The sequence below is a fragment of the Anolis carolinensis genome, chromosome 1 (assembly GCF_035594765.1).
Source record: "Anolis carolinensis isolate JA03-04 chromosome 1, rAnoCar3.1.pri, whole genome shotgun sequence".
NCBI classification, from domain to species: domain Eukaryota; kingdom Metazoa; phylum Chordata; class Lepidosauria; order Squamata; family Dactyloidae; genus Anolis; species Anolis carolinensis.
Window position 1 is genome coordinate 154,116,456 of NC_085841.1, and position 11,743 is coordinate 154,128,198.

Genomic DNA, 11,743 nt, shown 5'->3' on the forward strand with positions numbered 1-11,743 from the left:
ACATATCATACTGCTTTTTTTAATTCGTGTCAAAATCATTGCATAAATAGATAAGAATAAAACTGATAAAATAAAGGGATCACAAGCGGCTAAATCGTTTTAGACCAAAAACGGGCAACAGCAACTGCATTGTCTGTAACTTTAAACAGTTCTTCCTCTGTGCATGAGTCTGGGCATTGTGGGCAAGCATACATATGTGGAGTTGTTTGTTCTGCTCCACAGTCACACAAGGTGAAGGATTCCTCCAGGTAGTGCCACCTTGCCAAGTTGTCTTTTGATCTGCCCACTCCACTTCTGAGTCTGTTTAGGGACTTCCAAGTTGCCCATTCTTGGTTTGCCCCTGGAGGAAGACCCTCATGGGGGGCCATCCAGTTGGAATTGCCTGATTTTGCTGCCCAGAGATATTCTTACTATTGCTGGAGGAATGTTTAGAGGAGCAGTAGTTGTCATGAAACTTTTCCTTGATTTAAGTCTATTGGGAGGACGTTGATAACCATACAGTGGGTGGGTTTCACAGTGTTCAGCCTTATTTCTCTCTCAATTGGCAGCAACTTCCTGTCGCACATGGGGGGGGGGGGGGCAATGCCAGCTAGCAGGTGTAGGTTTAAGACATCCTGTGATTATTCTACATGTCTCATTCAGTGCTATGTTCACCTGCTTCGCGTGGGTAGATTTATGCCAGATGGGGCATAAATATAACATTATATTGCTAAAAAGGCAGTTTCCCTTAGAAGTGAAAAGATAACTCCATACATATATGCCCACCACATCATTCCAAGTTAAATCTAATGGTTTCATCTCTGTGTTCAAGCACTCCAATTTTGCCTCCAATGTGGTGTTTTTCAATAGAGTCAAGTTTGCATACATTTAGCTGGGAGTCTCCAAGTACCAAACAACCCAAGTGATAAGATATCAAATGATGTGCATGCTGGTGTGTGAACAAGTTCTTTGTGATTCTTCATAACTGTTTTGCTTATCTTTGAGACTTCATTTGCCTTTTCAATAGGGCAGACAATTGGTTTGCTGAAGCACTGATCAGAAAGATAGCTCTTTGAAAATGCGGAAAGTTCAGTTGGTGGCACTACAGAATGTTTGTTTGTTTAATTTTTCTGTTGCTGCAGTGTAAATATTGTCAGGATGGCTTAGACATAAAACAACAAAATCCAATAAAAAGCAGAAGACAACCAATAAAAGCAGTATAAAACAGCTCATATCCTTTGGTTGACTATTTTGTTTTGTTTTGGTTTTAAGATATATATATATATATATACACACACACACACACACACACACATACATACACGTGCACACACACACACACACACACACACACACACTACCCCTGCAGAACAAAGAGGTCTAAGGGCAGCTAACTAAACATATAAAAGCAATATGCATCCCATGGGGAGCGGTATATTAGCCCCTTGCAGCAAAAAACAACAACAAAAAAACAGCAAAAAGTGTTACAGACCAACATATTTATTTGACATAAGCTTCTGTGGACAGAAGGCCACTTCAAAAGCAGACAATGCAATCAGTCAATAATTTTCAATAAAATGTCAAACTAAAATAAGTAAAGCAGAACTAATAAAAAGATTTTAAAAAAAACAGTGTTTTAAATTCATCTACAAGGTACATTAAATTATATGTAGTACACAACTAAAGCAAAGGATCTCCAGATGCTCCAGATGCACTCCCCAGCATTCGTCACCACTAGTTATGCTGGGATTTGCAGCTCCCATTTCTAAAAAAAAAAAGAAGAAAAAAAAGAATGCAGTTATTCAAAAGTAAGGATTAGGATAGCATGCACAAATAGAGGGATATTAAAAAATTTCTGGTTTGATTTTGTCTAAAAAATCACACAAGGGGTTTTCAGAGTGAAAGAGGGCTAGAGTCCCCTGCCGCCCTATTATAAACTCCTTTATGAGAAGAGGGCAATAAGAAACAGATGTGGGTACCTTTAAGAAACAGATGTGGGTACAGATGTGGGTACCTTCCTTGTATGCTGGCCCCAGTCAAGTTTTCAGGCACATTTAACTTTAGACTTTCTAAAAGTGATTTTTAGCTGCATGTTATGTATTTAACGCAACATGCTGTCTGACCTTTTACCTCAGTAAAGGTAATGCTAAATCATCTAGGAGGCCTGGGACAATAAGAAAAACTTGATATAGTTACAAAATGTTAGGCCCACGGGCACTCACTGAACTTCCCCAAAGAAAGTATTTCAAAAGTAAGATAAGGCAACTTCTCTCAAAAAAGGTCTCTCTAAGCCATAGGTTGCACTATACCATTATATCATCATAGCAGTGATTTGGTTCCATTTTTTTCTCAGCCTTATCGCACAACCTCATGGTGCTTCCAGTGATGTTGTGATGTACAGTCATTGGGAACCTAACTTTTCATGTTCAAACTAATCCCTAAAATAACCCCTTTCCCACTATGATTCAGTAGCCAGATGTCTCATTCCACTTCATTGCAAGAACAATTGATACCCTGTTCCCCCTAAAATAAGACATCCCCAGAAAATAAGACCTAGTAGAGGTTTTGCTGAATTGCTAAATATAAGGCCTCCCCTGAAAGTAAGACCTAGCAAAGTTTTTGTTTGGAAGCATGCCCGCCAAACAGAACATCAGAGCATGCAGGATCGGTAAATGTATGTACCATAAAGTGTTGTACATGGAAATATTGGTAATAACAAGAAATTCTAGATAGGATTCACAGTTTGTCTGGTTATGCTGGTTTGTGATGTCAACTACTGTACAGTATATAATAAATGTTCATTTTTTTGTTTAACAATAAACGTGAATTCTTCTTCATGGAAAAATAAGGCATCCCCTGAAAATAAGACCTAGCACATATCTGGGAGCAAAAATTAATATAAGACACTGTCTTATTTTTGGGGAAACACGGTAAGTAGATGTGGAGTGGTCTGGTTACCCATCTCTTCGGAATTCCAAATGAAGTCTTCAGCAGAGAAATCTCAGACTACTTCCAGTGCTTGGGAGGTGAGGACAAAACTTTCAAAGACAATAGCTGTGTTTTCTGTGATTTACACTCTTGAAATCCATTTCAAATTTTCAAATATTTAAATGGTTTGTTATTGTATTGCCATAAGGCCGGTATCCTGATCTGTGAAACCTTTTAAGTAATTATTCTAATGCCTTAATGACCTGGGAATGGTTTCCAAAGATTTCTCCACTCTTTCACTTAGTACTAGGCTTGTGCAATTTGGCTGGAGGGTGATCCATTTTTGGCAACAGAATTTTGTCAGACACCCAGATCCATTTTCTAGAGCCTGCCAAAAATTGGCTAATGGAAATATCTGTTTTTGGTTAGGCAGCCAGAAGATCCAGGAAGATCCAGCCAATTAGCAACAATGGGGAACTTACAAGCTCCCCCCCCCCCCCCCCGCTTTCCATTTCTGGGATCCTTTCCTTTCTTGCCTTAAAGGGAGTCTGAGTTTGAGTAATAGGATTAAAGAAGCATGTGCCACATACTCCCAAATAGAAGGGAAGAAGCCATGCCCAGCAGCCACATGGACTGTTTCTGGTGAAAAATAAAAGCAGCTGAGCCCTTGCTATTATGGCTGTCCAAACAAGCTGAACAAGCAGGATTGATCGAAGGGAACTGACCAACCTGAATCTGTGCACAAGCTGGCTTAGTACCATGCACCACCATGTTGCTTTTAAAATATTATTTAATTTTGAAGTAAAATGGTCATAATGCTATGGCATTATGTTGTAATAAATTTATTATAGCTCAGTGACTACAAATGAATGTTTTTGAATGAGACAACCTGAAACAATTGACTAGCATGGTAAACATTTTTCTTTTTCACAGCAGAAATAAATAAAAAGTGTCAGGCAATAGAGTGGTTTTCTTGTGTCACCTTTCATATTAAGATATCTGGGTAGTTATAGGTACACTTTAATGATGTTGTACTGTAATAATGTTATTACAGCTTAATTAGTATGATTGAAGCTGTTTTGAACAGGACAAGCTGAGGCATAATAAGCACTTTTCTTTTTCACAGGAGAAAGGCGTCAACAACGGAAAGGTGTATGTGTGTGCTTCTCTTCCTATGCCACCTCTCATGGTGAAGGGTTATGCAGTGATCGGTGTCCCATAATGATGTTGTTTAGTAATAATGTTATTATTACAGTTTTATTTTTAAAAAATTGAAGCAAACCAATCAAAAAGCACAATGCAGGGCAAATGGGGCAGTGATACCAGTAGTATTGCAGATGAAAAAACTTCAAATCATGGTATTGTAGCAGAAATGTGGCAAGATTGTAATACACAACGTCAACAACGAACTACAATTTCACATATAGCTTAAGTGGTTTTTAATCAGTATAACCTGACATAACACTGTTTTAAAAACCATAGTTATTTCATAGATCACCTATCCACACACCAGTCTATCCAGTCACTGAGGTTTCCATCCCTGGATCTCTGCTGGATTCACAACCCTGCTGCATCTCAGGAGGTTGGTAAACCCAGAGGAGATCCACACATGAGGACCACAGTGACTGGATAGACTAGCAAATAACTAAATCTATAGATGCAAAAGGTTTGTAAACATGAACACTATCATTACATTCTGAGCTTGCAAAAGCACTGGGAAATATTATGAGTTAATGTTACTGATAAAATGAAATGATTTTCATCTGGTACAAATTATAAATCAAAGCAGTTGCTTTGCCCTTACTCTTAGTAGGGACATTTCACAGGCAAGGTGCCATGTATGCAATACAAGAAATAATCAGGTGGCCCCTTCTGTTAATTTTTTATACCCATGGCAAAATTTTTCAAATTAACTATCCAGAAACTGGAGCAATGTTTGTGTGAGAGAGCTGAAATGCAGACATTTACTGTTTGGACCGAAGACTTGTGATGCCTCCTTCTTGGTATGATAAGGTGTCATAAAGCCAGCATCTGTGAGGAGAAGTTCTTAGACAGGATCTCTTATTTTCAAAAACTTGGCTAGTCAAACATGTACCCTACCAAAAATGCTGTGAAAAAAGTGTACAGTGCAGAAATGTGAAGTCTTAGATGCTGTCAACACATAGCAGCTTCTGTCTCATTCTCTCTCATACACACCAGCACTCAGAGCTCCACAACATCTTTCATACTGTCATCAGCTGGCCTGAAAGCATATATGTGTAGGGTGCCAGAGATGTAAAAGTCAGAATTGAACATAATACCAGGGGTTTTATGATCGAATCCCTTTACCAATGCAAGAGTTCACATCTTAAGAAATCCTGGCAGGTATCCATCCATCCTCTACTTTTTGTCAGCTAGCATAATGTCAAGAACTTCCAGCTAATATTTGGAGTTTATTTTCTTGTTATTTGAACCTATTGTTTTGGTTCCTATTCTCAGAAGCAGCAAAAAACAAGCTCTATATATTCCATGTGATAACTCTTTCAATATTTAAATATGACTGTCTTATCACCTCTCATCTAAATATGCAACATGCCTAACTGTTCCTCATATGGCTTGATTTCCAGACCCATCACCATCTTCATTATACTCTTCTGCATGGGTACCATTTTATCAATTTCCTTTTAAATTTTGGTTCAAAAATGGTCAAGGATTCCAGTTGATATCTGACAATTTTATTTGGATCGATGCAGCCTAAAACTACAATCATTTCTTTGTTGCTGTTTATATAATTGACTCATGTTAAGTTTGTGATTGACAAAAAACCCTATATTATATTCATGTATACTGCCATCAAGGCAAATAAAGACCATTCATTCTATATTCACTCACCTGTTTTGTCCTGCCTAAGTATAGAACTTTATATTTTATTTCTCTTGAAATGCATTTTGGCATAGTACTTGAAGTTGTTGTGGACATCTTGAATCTTGATTCTATCTTCTAAAGCATTAGCTACCCTTCCCAATTTGGTTGTCAACAGGAAATTTGATAAGTGTGACCATTATCACTTTATCCAAACCATGTTGTTGAACAAGACTTGGGGCAAGAAAGAAAGAATGTAGATGCATTTCACTCATCAGTTCTCTTCAAGAGGACAAGAAAACATTGGTGAGCACTCTTTAGATTTGCTCTAGAAACCAACTACATATCCATCTAACTATAATATCATCTAGCACATATTTTAATAACTTATTTGCAATAACTTTGTATGATATCTTGTCAAAGCTTACTGAAATAAACACTACATCCATAGCATCCTTGAATCTACTGCATTCACTCTTTTTTTAAAAAGGGGGAATAGAGTGATGTAGCACGACTTTAAAGATATATCTGTGTCAATCTAAAATATCAGTATGCAAATGCGATATTGTAGCATGTTAGTGGAGCCCCAGTGGCCAAGTGTGTTAAAGCGCTGAGCTGCTGAACTTGCAGACCGAAAGGTCCCAGGTTCAAACCCTGGGAGCAGCGGGAGTGGCCACTGTTAGCTCCAGCTTCTGCCAACCTAGCAGTTCGAAAACATGCCAATGTGAGTAGATCAATAGGTACCGCTCCAGTGGGAAGGTAACGGTGCTCCATGCAGTCATGCCAGCCACATGACCTTGGAGGTGTCTATGGACAACGCCAGCTCTTTGGCTTAGAAATGGAGATGAGCACCAACCCCCAGAGTCAGACATGACTGGACTTGTCGGGGGAAACCTTTACCTTTACTAGCATGTTAGTCTCTAAGATGCTACAAGATCCTTTTCATACTAGCATAAAAGTTTTTGAGAAATCACTTCTGTCTTTTAATAATCACAGCATTCATTTCCATGTGCTCACAGGCCAATTGTTTAATGGACTCCAGTGAGGAGACTGGTGACTTCCTGAATCATAAATACTCTGTTATTCTTGCAAATGTGGTTGCAGAAATAGAATTGCAGAAGGACATTTGTGATTTTGTGTAGGGATTTGTGTTCTTCTTTGTGGCAAAGTTCATTATTGTGCAAGCAAAGATTCCCACAAGAGGAGATCTACATACGTAGCATGGTTTTTTCATTCTCCTTCTCTCTTCCTTCTATAGCAGTTGTCTGTACCACTGTGTCTCCTGATCATTTCCTTCAGATGGTCTTCCAGTTCTCTGGAGCAGTTTCTGAAAGAGTACAGTGGGTGGATGGGCATAGACAAGAAATTTCTCCCTCTCTCGTCCATTAGTTTTACATTTATTTTTTAAAAAAATGTCCAAGTTAAAAAGGACAGAAAAGCATGCTTTGGTTTCTTATTCATTACTCTGCAACTTGGAGCCTAAACATTCCAGGAGTACATACATGGGTGGGCAGCCAATTCCTCAAGACCTAGGACGTAACCTTGCTGAGGTCTGACAATGCAAAAGCCTCTATACACATTGGAGAGGAACTTATGTTGGCCAGTAAGTTCAGGTAGATTGAGCAAGTTAAGATAAAGACACCACACAGAAACTATAGCAGGTTCCTCATGTTCTGTTCTGAGGTCAGTTATGACAAATAGTTTATGAAGAAAAACCACCAACACTGATGCCAAATTTTATAACTGGAAACAGAAAAAGGTGATATTTGCCTGAAACTTCCATGCCATTTTCCACACTAATTAACTTAATTTAAAATTGTACAATACCTACCACTCTTGAGCATTAAATATTCACATGCAGGTAGCACATTAACCGTGCCAGCAAGCCGCATTAAATAACCATGTATATGTGACAAATTAACTCAGCTACTGAGCAGCATTAAATAACTATATAAGAGTGACAAATGAATTGTCCAAGCTAATAAATTTGAGAACTAGCTGAAAAGTCAGTAATATTTCCAGGAATAATTCCTCAAGCTTATAAAAACATTTTAAAGCACTTTGAAATCTCATCTAGTTAGTTTAAATATTCCAAAGGAGTAGTTTGGAAGTTATAAAAATGAGAAGGCTCAAATAATTCATTATGGGCATGAGGAAGTTTGAGATTTGTGGAAGTCTGCCTCAAAACATTTTGGTACTAGACTAGGTCATCTTGTTCTTTGACCATGAAGCTAATCAGGTTGACTGCTGATGCATACTGTAGTGTCTCAGAGACCCTCGAGTCATGACCCCTTAGCCATTATGGATCAGACCGAAGAAGATATGGGGTTTGTGCCGATTCAGCAAGATTCTGCTCCCTTCCAGATGTCCCCTGTTGACAGTTCTAGCCCACAGTTAATTACAAAGGCCCTTGAGTCAGAGCCTGGTTCCCCAGAGAGCGCTCCTTTTGATCGAAAATTGTTTTGGGAAACATCTCGCTCGGAGAAGCAAAATAGGAGAAAAAGCGCTAGATTAGCAGAGAAAGCAAGCGTTAATTAAGCCAGTTCCCTTGAGAGTTTCCTGGGAGGTTTGCATCTGGCAAGTTGTTGACTTTAGTCCACTTTCCCTTGGGAAAGAGTGTTCAGACACCTGGTCTGAGGGGAGATTGAAGTCCCATAAAAGTTCTGTGCGCAGGCGGACCTTTGCGGTGTTCAACGTGTCAGTTGAGGAAATCACATCGACTCTAGTATCTGCGACGCGCTACTCTCGAGTAGACCGGGTGTTGCATCTCGTCTCCCTGCCAAGCCTGGACAGTGATTCAGCTCTACCACGACTAACTTTGCCTTGCCTTGTATCCTAGCCTCAGATTTGAAACCTGGAACTCTCTGACAGACCTTGCTGTAATCCCACTCAAACAGCCTAGAAGTTTGAGTGTGTTTTGGTTATCGGATTTAAAACTTTGAACTCTAATACTGGACATCTACTTTCATATTACTGGACTATATTTGGCCTTTTCTGAAAGGACTATTGCTGGACTATATACTCTGCTTATTTTTGTTTGACTCCTTTATTTCTTTATTAGGCAGAAAAGATTCTGGAAGGCAGGTGTGTCAATGGGATGCTGGAGGGAAGAGCTCCTTTCCATTACGTTTACAGTATAAATGTAATGTAGTTTGATGCCACTTTAACTGTTATGGCTGAATGGTATGCAAATTTTAGTTTTACAAGTTATTTAGCTTTTTTCTGCCTAAAAAGTTTTTGTGCCTCACTGAACTACATCTTCTATGATTCCATAGCATTGAGCTATGGCAGTTAAAATAGTGTCACACTACATCATTTCTAAAGCATAGAGTCAGTGCCAAGGGTAGAGATCAAGAGAAGCATGTGCATGCCTTCCTTCTCTCTGGAACCCTTACCACAAATAAGGGAAATATTGTCAACAGATATAATTGCATTTAATGCTAACTGAGGTTCCTATTCACCAGGATCTGAAGCCATAGTTTCAATTAGGATTCAGATCCTAGATTAAAGACAATGCTATAGATACTGAGGGGAGAAGGCAAAGCAGACATGTACCTCAGTCTGCTTTAAAGCATATCTGATTTTTCCCTCTAGGCTCATTAACCTTTCATTGACTAGGAAACCTTAAGACTTAAATGGAAGCTCTATCCCGAGAGCAATGGCCTTTTAAAACTACAGAGGATATAGCCACCTTTATTCTCCTCCCTACTTGATGTTCTTTTTTTCCCTTCTCTCCCTGTCTTTATGTTTTTTCTCCCATTATTCATTTCTATATGGCATCTAAAGAAAAATGAAATATGCAGACAGTAAAAATGCATGTGAGCCACAGAGCTGAATTACTCAGGTCATGATGACATAAAAATCTCTATAATTTAACATCATGCATGTCTTTTTCATTGGAATAAATATACATTTTTGAAAAGTATTTTAATAGATATGCTGCTTTTCTTCCTCTCCACATATAAAATATTTGATATACATGCTTCAGTGTAACATGCAAATAAAATATCTTTTTTATAGCTGCCTTGGATCTCCTGACTTTGTTTATCTTTTACTACCTACTTGCTTCTGACATTCCTAATTCTTGAATTGTGACTTTTTTCTGACTTTGACAATGCACTAGAAGAGAATCCCCTTTTAAAAAAGAAGAAGGCATTATGACATCATGGTTTCTATTTTCCTCTTCATGTTTCTTACCAGTGTCCTATAAGAGTCAGATAAATACACACTCATAACTATATAGGTTACAAATCCAAATGTTTCACTGCAAATAGTGAATTGAACATGAAATTCCAGAAGTGGGTGAATGTGTAAGGACCAGAGATTATAGTACTGCAAATGATAAGTTGGAATGTGTCTAGAGAAGAGCAACCAAGATGATAAAAGATTTAGAAACTAAGGCTTATGAGGAACTATTGAGGAAGCTGTGGATGTTTTGCTTGGAGAAGAAGAGATTGACAGCTAACTTTAAATATCCAAAAGGATGACATATAGAACATTAGGCAAGCTTGTTTTCTGATATTCTAGAGACAATAACATGAACCAGTAGATTCAGATTATAAGAAAAGAGATTCCATCTATACATTAGGAAAAATGTTGTGACTGCATGAGCTGTTTGAAACTGGAATGAACTGCCAGTGGGCAGGGAAGAAGGGGCACTTCTTCTTTGGAGGTCTTTAAACAGAGGTTGGATGGCCATGTTTTAAGGCTAATTTAGTTGTGTTTCATTGTAAAGCAAAAGGTTGGACTAGATGTTGACTTCTAACTCAAAGATTCTATGTCAGGACCTTGTCATACACGTGGCCGGAATGATGATGTCTTGCCACGTCCCACTGGTGCTCATACGGGGTGTGTGGGGACCTATCATCCCGCACTCTGCTCCATTGTGGCTTCCCCCCTGCCTCATCATATAGGGGAAAGCCTTTTATGGCAGCTCAAAACATCTTTCCGAATGGAAAGACAGGGAGCCTACCATTGTCCCTCGTCAGCATTTTTTTGGGCGGTGGCAGCAATTCAGTCATGGAGCCACTCCAGAAATAGTTATCCATGGTATGGTGGGATCCATTGGGCTCCGTGGCTAAAGAAAAAAAAACATCATGCCACCAAAAAAAAAAGTAAGTATGAAGAGGTCCTCATATACTGCCCTCTCACTTCCACTCCATTGACTTGATTACACTTTATGCCCAATGTTAGGCATGCTATGTCTTTTACATATTTTCTTTTTGCATAGCTTGACTTGTGTGGATGTTGTATATTATTATTATTATCCAATGCTTTTGGGTTTGGAAAGATCGGCCGCTTACAAGAAACGTTGCCCAGGGGACGCCCGACTGAATTCACTCAATCTTCGGGGAGGCTCTTTCCGTGTCCGTGAAAAGATCCTCGAGGCTCTCAATCCCTAGAGGCTGTCGCACAAGCTACCTACCAGGCCTAAACAAAGAATCACTAAATCAGCTATAAGAATATCTCAGATTATTTCAAGAGAACCCATACAGTGAGGGGACTATAGCAGCAGGCCAAAAACTATCTACAGCCTTAGCTAATGCTAAGAAAGACCGTTGGATAGAGCTGCTTGAGAACCTGGACATGTCCAAGAGTAGCCGAAAAGCCTGGCAATTGCTGAGATGCCTGGATAGCGACCCTCTGGTCAACCCTGGACACGCGAACGTGACACCAGATCAGATAGCTCACCAGCTAATTCAGAATGGGAAAACCAACCGCAGCAGAATAAAGATGAAAATCAACAGGGTGCCAGAATTTGAAACCCACCAGTTGTCTTCTCCTCTAAACCTGAAAGAACTCAGAGAAACCATCAAGCGATGTAAGACTGGTAAAGCACCTGGCCTAGATGATCTGATGATGGAGCAAATCAAACACTTGGGCCCCAAAGCTGAAAACTGGCTTTTGAAATTCTACAATCAATGCCTGGCACACAAACAGATTCCCAGAGCATGGAGGAAAACTAAGATAATTGCCATCTTAAAACCTGGTAAAG

The 11,743-nt window shown here is 39.2% G+C and overlaps 1 long non-coding RNA gene across 1 annotated transcript; it reads right to left on the reverse strand.

The window, feature by feature from the left end:
- Positions 1-1,463: 1,463 nt before the first annotated feature.
- Positions 1,464-8,024, reverse strand: LOC103279901 (uncharacterized). The gene is made up of 2 exons (XR_010007215.1): positions 6,965-8,024; positions 1,464-1,744 (listed from the first exon to the last, which is right to left on the reverse strand). It is a non-coding gene; the product is annotated as an uncharacterized LOC103279901 (long non-coding RNA).
- Positions 8,025-11,743: the final 3,719 nt, after the last annotated feature.